The 14,672-nt window shown below is 38.9% G+C and overlaps 1 protein-coding gene across 3 annotated transcripts in view; it reads left to right on the top strand.

Annotated features, from left to right (window-relative positions):
* Window positions 1-13,607: 13,607 nt before the first annotated feature.
* Window positions 13,608-14,672, top strand: part of PLSCR4 (phospholipid scramblase 4) — an 84,393-nt gene continuing 83,328 nt past the window's right edge. For 2 of the 3 annotated variants that reach the window (XR_008530114.1, XM_054585166.1), the window contains exon 1: window positions 13,623-13,757. The gene's annotated coding sequence lies outside the window, so the exon portion shown is untranslated. Of the gene's footprint in view, window positions 13,758-14,672 lie in introns of all 3 variants that reach the window. The other variant, XM_054585167.1, reaches the window with a different exon arrangement.

The raw sequence follows: 14,672 nt of genomic DNA, 5'->3' as shown, positions 1-14,672 counted from the left end.
ACAAGATGGATCCAAAGAGGCACACAGTAAGATTCATCATTTAAAATGGCAAAGTTTAAAGGTAAGGAGAGAATCTTAAAGGTGGTGAGAGAAAAGTAGTTATCTAAAAAGGAGCTCCCATAAGAATGTCATCTGATTTCTCTAGAAACATTTCAGAACAGAAGAGATCGGCATAGAATACTCAAGGTGATAAACAGTAAGGACTTTCAATGAAGTCTACTTTAAGCAGCAAGGCTAAAATTTTAAATTGAAGAAGAAATAAGAAGCTTCCCAACAAGATAAAGTTAAAGAAGCTTGTTACTACCAAATGAGTATTGCAACAAATGTAAAAGGGCTTCCCATAAAAAGACACAGAAAAAAGAAAAAGAAAACAGAGCAAAACAGTTAAAAAAAATAAAATGGCAATAAATACATATCTATCAATAATCATTTTAAATGTATATGGCTTAAATGTTCCAATCAAAAGACATATGGTAGCTGAATGAATAAGAAAACAAGACCCTTATATATGCTGTCTCCAAGATACTCACCTCAGAATCAAAGGCACACACAGATAAAAGTAAAGAGACTGAAAAAGATATTTTATGGAAATGAAAAGGAAAAATAAGCTGGGGTAGCAATACTTATATTCAACAAAATAGAATTTAAAACCAAGAGTAAGAGACAAAGAGGACACTACATAGTGATAAAGGGAACAATCCAACAAAAGGATATAACCCTAGTAATCATTTTTGTACCCAAAATAAGTACCTAAATATGTAAAGCAAATCTTGATGGACATAAAGGGAGAGATCCACAAAAATAGTCATAGTAGAAGATTTTATACTCTACTGACTTCAATGGATAGATTTTTCCACACAGAAAATCAACAAGGAGAGAGCAGCCTTAAATGACACACTAGGTCAAATGGATTTAACTGATATCTCCAGAGCACTTCAAAGCAGCAGAATGTACATTCTTTTTAAGTGCACATGGAACGTTTTCTAGGATGAACTACATGTTAGGACACAAAACAAGTTTCAATAAATTTATCGCTGAAATTATATCAAGCATCTTCTCTGACCATAATGCTATGAAACTAGAAATCCTGATCAAGATGGAGGTGTAGGTAGACAGGCTTTACCTCCTCGCGCCAATACCTCAAAACAAATACCCAGAACTGCCAGAAAGTTGAACTGTATGGAAGTTTGACAACCAAGGATTTAAGAGGTCATATTCATCCAGATAGGTATGAGGGGTGAAGCCATAGAGTCAGGGTGTAGAGGACAAGGTGTGGCATAGAGAGGTGGTAGCAGCAGCAGCAGTAGCAGAATAGGTGGTCCCACATTTACATGTGGTGGATAAAAATCCTGAGGAATAACATAGGAGGGAGTGACCTAGCCTCAGGCCAGGTATCCAGCACTGGGAAGGTAAAGCTTCATAACTTCTGGCTGTAAAAACCCATGGGGGTCAGGGCAGAGGAATAAACTGCTGGTTTCTCAGGAGAGTCCATTTAAAGGGCAGGCATGGATTTAGAATGTACACAAACATGCCCATTCTGGGGATCACCACCAGACAACAGCTAGAAGGGTGCCAGTCACAAACAGGAAGTGGGTGAAGTGACTAGAAATCAGACAAGTGCTGGGCAAACCTCCAGAAGCCAGGTAGTGGCATTGTCCCCAGTCTCTACCCCTAACCCTCCCACCGCACAGAGCCACAAAGCAGTGAAATGGGTTGCCCCTCCTGGCGAACACCTAAGGCCCTGCCCCATACAACTTAACAGGTGTGCTAAGACAGAGAATCAAAACAACTCTACCTCATACACAGAAACAAACACAGGGAGGTTGCCAAATTGAGAAGAGAAAGAAATATGGTCCAAATGAAAGAACAGAACAAAACCACAGAAAAAGAACTAATGAAACAGAGATAGCCAACCTTTCAGTTGTGGAGTTCAAAACACTGGTGATCAGGATGCTCAGAGAATCCACTGAGTATGACAAAAACATAAGGAAGAAATGAAAGTTACACTAAGTGAAATAAAAAAAGTCCACAGGGAACTAACAATGAAGGGAAAGAAGCTTGACTCAAATCAGCAATTTGGAACATAAGAAAGAAAGAAACATTCAACCAGAGCAGAAAGAAGAAACAAGAATTCTAAAAAACAAGGATAGCATAAGACTCTGGGATATATCCAAAAGTGCCAACATCCAAATCATAGTGATGCCAGAGGGAGAAGGAGAATAGCAAGAAATTAAAAACTTACTTGAAAAAATAATGAAAGAAAACTGCCCTTATTTGTGAAAGAAATAGACATACAAGTCTAGGAAACACAGTGAGTCCCAAACAAGTAGGACCCAAAGAGGACCACACCAAGACACATCATAATTAAAATGCTAAAGGTTAAAGATGAAGAGAGAATATTGAAAGCAGCAAGAAAAAGGCAGAGAGTTACCTACAAAGGAGTTCCCATAAGACTGTCAGCAGATTTCTCAAAAGAAACAACAGGCAAGAAGAGACTGTCAAGAAGTGTTCAAAGTGATGAAAAACAAGGACCTACAACAAAGATTACTCTATCCAATAAAACTATTATTTACAGTGGAAGGGCAGACAAAGTGCTTCCCAGACAAGGTAAAGCTAAAGGAATTCATCATCACCAAGCCATTATTGCATGAATATTAAAGGGACTTATTTAAGAAAAAGAAGATGTTCAAAACTATGAATATTAAAATGACAACAAACTCACAACTACGAACAACTGCATCTAAAAAACAAAAACAAACAGCCAACAACCAGAACAGGAACAGATTCATAGATATGGAGATCATTCGGAGGGTTGTCAGGTGGGAGAGGGAAGGGGGAGAATTGGGGAAAAGGTGCAGGGATTAAGAAGCATAATTTGTAGGTACAAAATAGATAGGGGGAGGTTAACAATAGTATGGAAAGGGAGAAGCCAAAGAACTTATATGCATGACCCATGGACAAAACTAACGTGGGGGTGGTATTGCTGGAGGGAAACAGGATACTGGGCAGAGAGGGGCAAAGGGAAAAAAGTGGCACTACTGTAATAGCATAATCAATAAAATATACTTAAAATATGAAATTAGAAATCGATCACTGGAAGAAAAGTGAAAAATACACAAAGACATGAAAGCTAAATAACATATTACAAAACAGTGAATGGGTTAACAATGAGATCAAGGAAGAAATAAAAAAAATACCTTGAAACAAGTGAAAAGGATACTACAACAACCCAACATCTGTGGGACACAGGAAAAGCAGTCCTAAGTGGGAAGTTCATATCTCAAGAAAAAAGAAATAGCTCAAATAAGCAATCTAACTGTACACTTAAAGGAACCTGAAAAAAGAACAACAAACAAAGCCCAAAGTGAGTAGAAGGAAGGAAATAATAAAGATCAGAACAGAGATAAACAAAATAGAGTCTAAAATACAATACAAAAGATCGATGAATCCAAGACCTGGTTCTTTGAAAAGATAAACAAGGTTGACAAACCTTTAACAAGACTCATCAAGAAAAAAAGAGAAAGAACCCAAATAAATAAAATCAGAAATGAAAAAGAAATAACAACTGACACCAAAGAAATATAAAGGATTGTAAGAAAATATTATGGACAACTATATACCAACCAATTGGACAACCTGTACAAAATGGATAAATTCCTAGAAACATAATTTTCCAAAACTAAATCAGAAAGAATCAGAGACTCTAAATAGACAGGTAACACCTAGTGAAATTGAAGCAGTAATCAAAAAAACTGCTAGCAAACGAAAGCCCTGGACGGGATGGCTTCACACATGATTTTTATCAAACACTCCAAGACTAACACCTCTCCTTCTCAAACTATTTTCAAAAATTCAAGAGGAGGGAAGAGTCCCAAGCTCAGATTACAAAGCTAGCATTATCCCAACTCCAAAACGAGATGAAGACATACTGACACTATGGACAGCATTATAGAAGTACCTCAAAAAATTAAAAATGGAACTGCATTATGACCCAGAGATTCCACTTCCAGGAATTTATCCCAAGAAACCTGAAACACTAATTCTAAAGAACATAAGCACTCCTCTGTTCATTACAGAGTTATTTACAAACGCCAAGATATAGAAGCAGCCAAGTGTCTATCAGATGAATGGACAAAACAACAATGGGACATTTACACAATGGAATACTACTTGGCCATGAGTAGGAATAGGCTCCAAATGACAGAACAGGAGAAATCTCCAAAAAAAGAACTAAATGATGGAGGCAAGCAAACCATGAGATACAGGTTTCAAAACTGTCAGATACAGGCTTATTAAGATGCTCAGGAAGTTAGTGAGAACTTCAACCACGTACAAAATGAACTAGTCAGAAATGAAAAATACAGTAACTGAAATGAGGAATACATTACAGGATATCAATAGTATAGTACATAAAGCATGGATTAGATCAGTGATTTGGAAGATAAAGAAGCAGAAAACACCCAATCAGAACAGCAAAAATAAAAAAGAATTTAAAAAATGAGGGTAATGTAAGGAGTCTCTGCAACAACTTCAGGTGTACCAAAATTTGCATCATGGAGGTGTCAGAAGGAGAAGAGAAAGAGAAATTGAAAACGTATTTGAAAAAATAATGGAAAACTTCCCTAACTTGTTGAAGGAAATTGACTAAAAACTAAGGAAACACATAGAGGTCCAAACAAGATGAATCTAAAGAGGCCCACACCAGGACACATCATAATAAAAATGTCAAAAGTTAAAGAGAAAGAGAGAATCTAAAAGCAGCAAAAGAAAAGCAGTTAGCCTTGAATCTAAAGACTACTGTCATAAGCTTTGTCATAAATATTATGATACTCAATTCAATGTAGAAAGGGACATTATAATAATCCTTATTAAAAGATGTGTTCTGTTTCTTGAAATTTAATATTACATTGCCTCCTTTATCTATCACAGAACATGTTAAATAAATTTTCTGTCCATTCATACAGATATATTTAAATCTTTAAAAAATATATTTATTGATTGATTCCAGAGAAAGAAGAGAGAGAGAGAGAAAGAAAATCATCAACGTGAGAGAAACATTGATCGGATACCTATCGAACGCACACATGATCTGGGAATCCTTGGTTGTAGGCAAATCAGCCAAACCTCTGCCTCCATTATCACATGGTGTTCTCCTTGTGTGTCCAAATTTCTCTCTTATAAGGACAATATTCATTGGATTAGGACTTATGTAGTATGGTCTCATCTTAACTTGATTACCACCGTAAAGTCTCTATTTCCAAATAAGGTTACATGCACATGTACATGTACCAGTGGTTATGGCTTCCAGAGATCTTTCTGGAATACACAATTCAATTTACAATATATTTCATTATCAATTTCAGGCAAATTTATAGTATAATTAAAAAAATAATAGTATATGAATGTTTAGCAAAGGGAGTGGTGAACATTAACAAGTTTGCATTCTCAAATGTCAGATTTCATAAAATGGACACATATCCCTTTCCTTATCGTTATGCTACAAAGAGATCATGAGAATATCATGATGAACATTGTTTTATACATATTTTTAGCAAAAATTTTAATTTTTATTTCTGCTGGCAAGGAAGAAATATATTACATAACAGAATAATCTAAGTGGGTATATAGCTGGTTGAACAATGATAGGAAGTATTGATTATTATTTCTGTCATCTGGAGATTAGTATCTAGTAATGATCTATTGGAGTCTTTATTTATCCCAATACTTGTTTAAGTAGCATGACTATATCTTATAAAAGTAGAGTGATGGCCTAAGGGAAGGGCTGGTGAGGGCAATGTGGAGGTGGGCAAATGAGATAAAATAGGGACAATCGTAATAGTGTAACAATAAAAAATAAAGTAAAAGCCCTGGCCCATGTGGCTCAGTTGGCTGGAGTGTCATCCTGTAAACTGAACAATTGCTGGTTTGATTCCAGTTGGGGCTCATGCAGAAGGCAGCCAGTTGATGTTTCTCTCCCACATTAATATTTCTCTCTCTGTCTCCAAAAGCAATGAAAAATGTCCTATGGTAAGGATTTAAAAAAAAGTTAAAAAAAAATTATAAAACAAAATCCTAAAAAATTAAAAGCTAACAAGTTAACAGAATACAAACTTAAATTAACCTTAATAGGCTACATCTGATTTTAGTTATAAGACTGAAAATGAAATTATATAGGCAACATGTGGGTTTCTATTTCTAAAGTCAATAATCAGTAGCCCACATAGACACCATAATTGTAGCTTTAATGATTTTATTTATTTATTTATTTTTAGAGAAGGGAAGTGAGGGGGGAAGAGAGAGAGAGAAACATCGATCAGTCACCTCTTGTACGTACCTGATGGGGACTGAACCTGGAACCCAGGTATGTGCCCTGACCAGGAATCGAACTGGCAATCTTTTGCTTTGTGGGATGACACCCAACCTATTGAGCCACATGGGCCAGGGCCGTATCTGTAGCTTTAAATAAAGAGCTGGTTTGATGTAAACAGGGTAATCAGAATTTCTGTGTTTTAAAATCCACACCTGAGAATATGTTTATTGATTTTAGAGAGAGAGGAAAAGAGAGACAGAAAGAAACATTGATGTGTAAAACATCAACCGGTTGCTTCCCATATGTGCTCTGACCAAAGACTGAGCCTGCAAAGTAGGTATATGCCCTGATTAGGAATGGAACCCACAACCTTTTTGGTGTAAGGGATGACACGCCAACCAACAGAGCCACCTGGCCAGGGCCAGAACATGTCCTTAAATTGACATTGAATGGGTTTCTGGATGATACCTCCCTAAAGTAGTCCTTAAGTAATCAGGTGAGTTTCTAAAGAGAGCAAAAAAACTTACACTACAGGTGCTGTGAAGAACAACAATTTCACTACAAGGATTTCTGTTTTTACTGACATTTCCTTGTTAACATGCCAGAGAAATTGGCTGAAACATAATGTTTCCGTTAAATTCATCCCTAAGGAGAATTCTGACAAGAGACTTCACTCTGAAACATATTGTTGTTGGTATCCTGTTCTTATCTAATGCTTCATACAGACATAAATATTCCCATTGACTCTCCTCACACTGATTAGCTGGAAGGAAAGTTTATCATCTTGGTCTATGGCAAAATATATGAACATGGTGGAAGTCCTGGAGTACTTCAACTCCAAAAAGCTGAGCCCAGAAGTGAGGATTAGCACTGAAAGATTCCATTGCAGGAAAGAGCCTCTGTCCCACGATACTTACCTTCCTCCACACCCAACTTCAGCCTGCTCTTGTCATACATTATCTTTGTGTTTTGTTAAAATTCTGTGGGTTCCATTTCACTTATCCCTTACATATAGACCTTACCAGACTAAAGAACTGAGGTCAAGAAATAAAAAATCATCTACCAAATACTAATAGTTACAACAATTTTGCTAGTATACAACCAAAAGACTGACTCCAGGGTAACTAATATTGGGGTTTAATTACCCAAAATATACTATAAGTAATTAATATGCCAATAAAGCTAAAGCAATTTAGGCCTAATTAATACAGCCATATTGATGTTTCATTATATTATGCATGTATCAGGCCAAATATTAAAAGGCAATTAATAAATCTAAGGAAGGTAATCTCAACATAAGGAATCTGCAATCATGACAAATAGAGCACGAAGGAGATAAGGGTGTTTTGTCTTAGTAAGAAAATATTAAGAAAAAAATATATAGCTACTTACAAAAACTTTAAAGGTAATTGGCTTAAAGTAACAAATATATCCTTTTGGAACAAAGAATAAAATCAAGAAACAACAAAGAATGTCTTGTGGATATTGGTTTTGTTTAATAAAAATTTTCTAACATTTGGCTTTTCTAGCAATGAACGGTTTTAAAATGCTATGAGTTTGTGAGAATTAGAGTTCCATTAATGATAATTAATCTGTATTGGAATAACTCTCCCATAGATAACAATAATAAACCCTGAAAAAAAATAAGAAAATAACTATTTGAAGACATTGGAGAGCAGTCAAAAGCAAACAGAAACTGCAGGGGATTTGACCAATTTAAGAAAGGAACAGTAATAACAGAGTAAAATCCATGTGTTTCCTTTCCCCTGTGGACATTCTCCAGGCCTCAGGTCCAAGACAGCTAGATTTCAGGCAGAATGCTTGTCTCACTGACTGGTAATGACAGTAAAGAGTTTTCAGGTTGCCAGAGCGGCTGTACATGAGGTTGATCTCAGAAAGTAGGGTAACACAAAGGAAAGAACTAGGATACCTACCTATAAACAGCCCTCAAATCCATGACTGACTGTTGAACTGCACATGTATGGAAGAATTTCCAGGGATGCCAATAAGAAGGAGCAGCTGAAAAAGTGGACAGAGATTTCAGTTGTGCACTGCAATGAAATAGGTTTTGGAATTTGAGTACTAGAGGGGCTTGGTAAAACTTTCAGGCATTTGATAGACTGGCTTTAAAAAGTATAAATCAAAGTCTCCAGAAGTTAAATATGATCTGTCTTCAACTGCTTGCTAAAAAACAATTAATATTTTTCAGAGAATGAAGACAGAATAAGAATCCCTGCAATACATTTTCTACGGCATCCTGTTACACAATAAAAGATCAACATAGATCCTAAGAAACAGTAAATTGTGACTCATTGTCAAAAAAAAAAAAAAAAGCAGCTTGTAGAAACAGATGCCTAGATGGAACAAATATTGGAATAGAGTAAAACAGATATTATAAATATGTTCAAGAATTTGAAGAAAATGATGGTCATAATGCATAGATGTGGAATCTCAACAGAGACATGGAAAATGTAAAAAGAAACAAATAGAAGTACCAGAATGGAAAAGTAACATCTGTAATGGCTTAACAGGAGATTGAAATAATACAAGTTTTGAAGAACAATCCATAAAAATTACTTAAAGAGAAAAAATTGGAAAAAGCAAATAAAGTCTTGGTGACTTTCGAGAAAACATTGTGTAGTTAATATATATTTACTTGAATTCACAGAAGAAAAAGGTAGAGAACATGGATTAGGAAGGTAATTTAAAGAAATGGTGGTTGAAAGTTTCCCAAATTTGGTGAAAAGTATTAACTTACATATCTATGATGCTCAGAGAAATCTAAGTACAAAAAAATAGAAAGAAAACCACACATAGAAGTAAATGCAGAAAAGCAAAGCTAAAAAAGTTTACCTTAAAACCAGTAATATGAACCCCATAGCTAAAAATGGAACTCAAAACATAAGGGGGAAAAAAGACAAATGTCCACCCAGAATTCAATACCCAGTGAAGACACCATTAAAAAAATACATACAATATAAAAAATATTTTCAGATAAAAAAAGCTGAGAGAAATTTGTTTCCAGGTGTAATGCAGTACAAAAAAAAAAAAAAAAATACTAAGGAATTTCTCCAAAGCTGAAGGGAAGTGACACTTTATCTATAAGAAAAAATGAAAAGCACTTAAAATTGTATATATGTGGGTAAATATAAAAGCTCTATTTTTCTTCTCTTCATACAGTAAAAGACATCTGACTGCTTTAGCAAAACAAGATATTTTATTATGTAGTTTATCATTTGTGTGCATGTAAAACATAGGAAACATAGTAGCAATGACACATAGGAATGAGGAACTGAAGAGTGCTGTTGCAAATTCATAATTTTATGTAAGGAGGTACAATATTAACTCTAAGCAGACCTTGGTAATATAAGAAAAACTAGTAAAAAGAAATTAATGCAAAGATATGTAACTAGGGAGCAATAGAGCAACTAATGACAGGATTAGTACAATAACCGTAAATTTATCATTCCTTGAAGTGTTCAAGTTGAAATCAGATCAGGATTTCAGAAAAACATCCATCGGTTTCAATCATTCTACTCCCCTCAAAACTTGTGATTTGGGGCATATGACATACTCTCAATAATTTCTTTATCCTCCACAGCAATATATTTCACAAGATATTTTATTCTTGAATTTTTTGTCATTTTGCATGTGGCCATATTAGATGTTTACATTCATGAGCTCAAATTCTTAATCACTCTTATGAACTTAAGCTAATAAATAGTATCATATTTTCCTGTAGTTTTGACCAGCTTGTGCTATGCTTTTTTTAATAAATTACGTTACTGATTATGTTATTACAGTAGTCCTACAAGTTTTCCCCAATTGCCCCCCTCTACCCAGCATCCCCCAATCCCACAGGCAATCCACACACCATTGTTCCTGCACATGTCATGCATATAAATTCGGCTGCTCCATTTCCTACACTGTACTGTACATCCCCATGGCTACTCTGTAACTACCTACTGTAGTTCTTAATCCCCTCACCTCTTCACCTATTTCCCACCCCCCTCTCCCATCTGGCAACCATCAAAACGCTCACTGTAACCATGATTCTGTCTGTGTTCTTGTTTGCTTAGTTTGTTTTTTTTAGATTCAATTGTTGATAGATATATATTTTTTGCCATTTCATTGTTCATAGTTTTGACTTCTTTTTCTTAAATAAGTCCCTTTAATATTTCTTATAATAATAGTTTGGTGATGATGAACTTTTTTAGTATTTTCTTGTTGGGAAAGCTCTTTATCTGCCCTTTGATTCTAAATGATATCTTTGCAAAGTAGAGCAATCTTGTCTGTAGGTTCCTGCTTTTCATGACTTTGAATAATTCTTGCCAATCCCGTCTAGCCTGCAAAGTTTCTTTTGAGAAATCAGCTGACAGCTTCATGGGAACTCTCCTAGAGGTAACTAACTGCTTTTCTCTCCCTGATGTTAAGATTCTCTCTTTATTTAAACTTAGCATTTTAATTATGATGTGTTTTGGAGTGGGTCTCTTTGATCCATCCTTTTTAGGACTCTCTGTGCTTCCTGAACTTGCATGTCTATTCCTCTCACTACATTAAGGAAGTTTTCTTTCATTATTTTCCAAATATATTTCTAATTTCTTGCTCTTTTTCTTCTCCTTCTGACACTCCTATGACATGAAAGTTGTCCCAGAGGCTGCTTATTCTATTCTCATTTTTTTGGATTCTTTTTTCTTCTTGTTGTTCTGACTCATCTTTTTTTGCTTCCTTATTTTACAAATCTTTGATTTGATTCTCAGCTTCATTTACTCTACTGGTGTTTCCCTGTAAGTTTTTCTTTATTACAATTAGTGTATCCTTCAGTTCTGACTAGATCTTTTTTATGCAGTTGAGACCCTCATTTAGTTCCTTGAGCATCCTTATAAACAGTGTTTTGAACTCTGAATCTGATAGATTGCTTATCTCCATTTTGTTTAGTTGCTTTTCTGGAGTTTTGATCTGTTCTTTCATTAGGGCCATGTTTCTTTGTCTCCTCATTTTGGCAGCCTCCCTGTGTTTGTTTCGATGCATTAAGTACAGCTGATTTGACTCCGTGTCTTGGTAGTGTGGCCTAATGTAATAGGTGTCCTGTAGGGTCCAGTGGCACAGCATCCACTATTACCCAAGCTGGGTACTCTGGGTGTGCCCTTTATGTAGGCTGAGTATACCATCCCCTAGCAGTTGAGCCTTGGTTGCTGTTGGCAGATAAATAGGAGGGATTTACACAGGCTAGACAGCTCTAAGGATTTGCTGTGACCACTGACCACTAACCTCCATCCTCCATGGCAATCAGCTGTGCAGAGGCAGAGTGGTGGTGCTCTGATGTGGTCTGTAGCTGTCCCCTGGGTGTGCTAGCCCTGGCATTTCCTGGATGGTGGAGGTCAAGGTCAGCCCTCATCTGTGTTTTGCCTGGGACCACCCTGCCTGAGCTGTAAAACAATCTGAGATGCCTGCTACTTATTCTGTGCTTAGAGATTCCTAGGCAAAGCCAAGCTGTGAATCTAGGCTGGCTGCTGCTAGGGATGGGCCTGGGGCCAGCTATTGATTGTTTGATGGGATTTAGGAAGCTATTTGACAGGAGCCTTGACCAGCCATTTATATGGAAAAGCAGCTTGGGTGGGCCTGTAAATTGGGTGGGGCGGAGTCCCTTGGGACCTCTAAGGTGGGTCAAACAATGTTAAGACAGGTTGACAGAGTCTCAGAGTCTCAGAGTCTACAGAGCACCACTTGCCGGCTCTGTAGAAGAAGAGTTTAGAAAAGGGACAATGGCCTCGCCTGCCTTGATGCTATACATCTCAGTCTTTCCCAGCATGCCACTGGGAGCCTTCCAAGCTGCCACCCTGGCTCCACAGCTCAGTGGGAGTGAGTCTGTGTAGATGAGTCTGTGTGTGTGTGTTCTTTAACACGAACTGCTTAGGGCTCCGGAAACTTCTTCCACCAACTCAATGCCCACTGGTTTTTGCAGTCAGAGTTGGGATTTATCTTCCTGGCCCTGGAACCCTGGGCGGGGGCAACCTGCTGTGGGGCTGGGATTTCTCTTCCAGAGATACCCCTCCCAAACTTTATCTACCACACTTGGATGTGGGACCAGCCCATTCAGCATGGATGCCCCTCCTACCAGTATGGACAGATGTAATTTCTTTAATGTTGTAGTTGTCAGACTTTCATTCAACTCAATTTCTGATAGTTCTGAGTGATGGCTGTTCTATATTTTAGTTGAAATTTTGATGTGGTTATGTGAAGAGGTGAACCATGTCTTCCTACACCTCTATCTTGACCAGAAGTCTCTGTTTTATTATTTCAACATAACACTATCTCTTGAATTATGTCCTGTGCAATTACTACTAAAAAATACAATATGAATTTAAAAAATTTCTTATGAGCATACTAACAAATGGCATACATACAAAGTAAAACAGAAAATTCCAGAACGCCACTCCCGTATGCCTTTCCCTGTTCAAAGTTCTCCCATAGTGGAACACTGCCAAGGACTTGTCAGACCTTAATCCATACTACTCCTGTCGTTTTTATTTTCTATAAGGTCAGGGACATTAAGATTCTCCCAGTTCCTGTGCTTCCTCCAGACCTGACCCCATTAGTTTGAAAAAAGGTTTTGTGCCTAAGGAGGACAATTAATGATTGGCATTTTTCACCAAATGTCAGAAAACACAGGCACCCTGCTCCCCTCCTCTCTACCCAGGCCCCCTTTCCACTACTTGCCAATTGGCCTACCCGCATCCTGTAGAAAAGAAAACAAAAACCCTGGGCCCGGAGCCCAGTGTTTCCAGTCAGCCTTTCAAGGCAAAGGCTAGTTCCCAGCCAAGGGTGTGGGGTGGGAGCAGCTAAGAAGAACGGGGAATTTTGTGAGAGTGGTTTCTCCTGGTCCATTCCGAGATCAGCGAGCCCTAACAGAACCCTTCCTCGCGGCCCGTGCCTGTGGAACCTGCCTGTGCATGCTAAGACGCCACAGTGGACTTGTGCTTATCTCTTCCGGTCACTACACGTTAGAGCGGAGACAAGTCCTTTTTCTTTATTACCTTCTCCCTCTCGTCTTCAGTTTGGTAGCGACCCTAGCGGGACCCCCGCCTCTCGGAGCCCTGACCAGCGGTGTGCACAGAGATAGGCTAAGTCGGAGTCCGGGTCTCTCTGCCCGGGTGCGTCAGCCCAGCCCAGACAGAGTCCACCGCACCGCGCCCTGAGTCCTGCACCGCCCCCTCCCCGCGGGCTCTAGTTTCTTTTTGTTGGGAACACCCTCCCCTTTCTCTCGCTTTCCCCGCCCCCTTCTCTATCCACAGCGGAGAAAGTTAGACGCCAGGCCTGGAGGCGCGGGTGCCGAGCAGACAACCGGCTCGGCGGTGAGTGGGGCGGAGCGCGCGGCGCCGCATCCTCAGGTGGCTGCCAAACTTCCCGGCCGCCGGCCGCGATCCCAGTCCAGCCCGGGGTGGAGGTAGGGGCCCCTGAAGCAGGCGGTCTGCGAGGGAGCAGGTTGGGCCCGGGAGGAACGCGCTAGAGAGCTGGCTGCGTGCCCTGCCTCCCTGGCCCCATCTGGTGTCCCCCGCGGTAGGAAGGCGCGCTGCGCGGTGCCTGCCTGGCCACCCGCGCGGCTCTGTCCCTGCAGGCCGGTCGCCCCGAGGGGCTCCGCTGAGTCTTGCGGGCATTCCCTCCGCACAGCTCGACTTGGAGTCGGGCCAGGCGGAAAGGCAGAGAAAAGGGTTTATAGCCACTTCTTTACACGGAGGGAGTGGGGCAGGGGATGGACTGGCTGGGTTACAGGAGAGGCCCTGTCTCGCGTTAGCAATGAGGACAAATCGGGGAGACGTGATTCATTCCGAGTGTACTTGATCTATTTCATATATATATATATATAATATATATATATATATATATATATCTATGTGTGTGTGTGTGTGTGTGTGTATACATATTTCAAGACTTAGATTTTTTTTTTCCTGATCTTGTTTATCTTCTCAGGATATAAAATTTCGTTGAATTTTTTTGTTGTTGTTGACACTATTACAGATGTCCCCGTTTCTCCTCTTTTGCACTCCTACCCCTCAACTCCTCCCTCCCTCCTCCTAGGTTTCACAGTGTGGTCTGTGTCCGTGGGCTATGCATGTATGCATATATGTTCTTTGGCTAATCTCTTCCAGTCCCCCCCCCCCCCAAGCCCCCTGTCCTCTGAGATACGTCATTCTATGCCGGTTTCCAGGCCTCTGGTTTTATTTTGTTCGTCAGTTTTTGTTCATTAGTGTCCACACATGAGTGAGGTCATATGATGTTTGTCTTTCTCTGACTGGCTTATTTTGCTTAGCATAATAATCTCCAGACCCATCCGTGCTGTAGCAAAGGGTATTCCTTCTTT

Source organism: Pteronotus mesoamericanus, unplaced genomic scaffold (genome assembly GCF_021234165.1).
Source record: "Pteronotus mesoamericanus isolate MK-2021 breed Mesoamerican mustached bat unplaced genomic scaffold, CSHL_Meso_final contig_82, whole genome shotgun sequence".
NCBI classification, from domain to species: Eukaryota; Metazoa; Chordata; class Mammalia; order Chiroptera; family Mormoopidae; genus Pteronotus; species Pteronotus mesoamericanus.
This window is presented reverse-complemented; position numbering and strand designations above follow the sequence as displayed.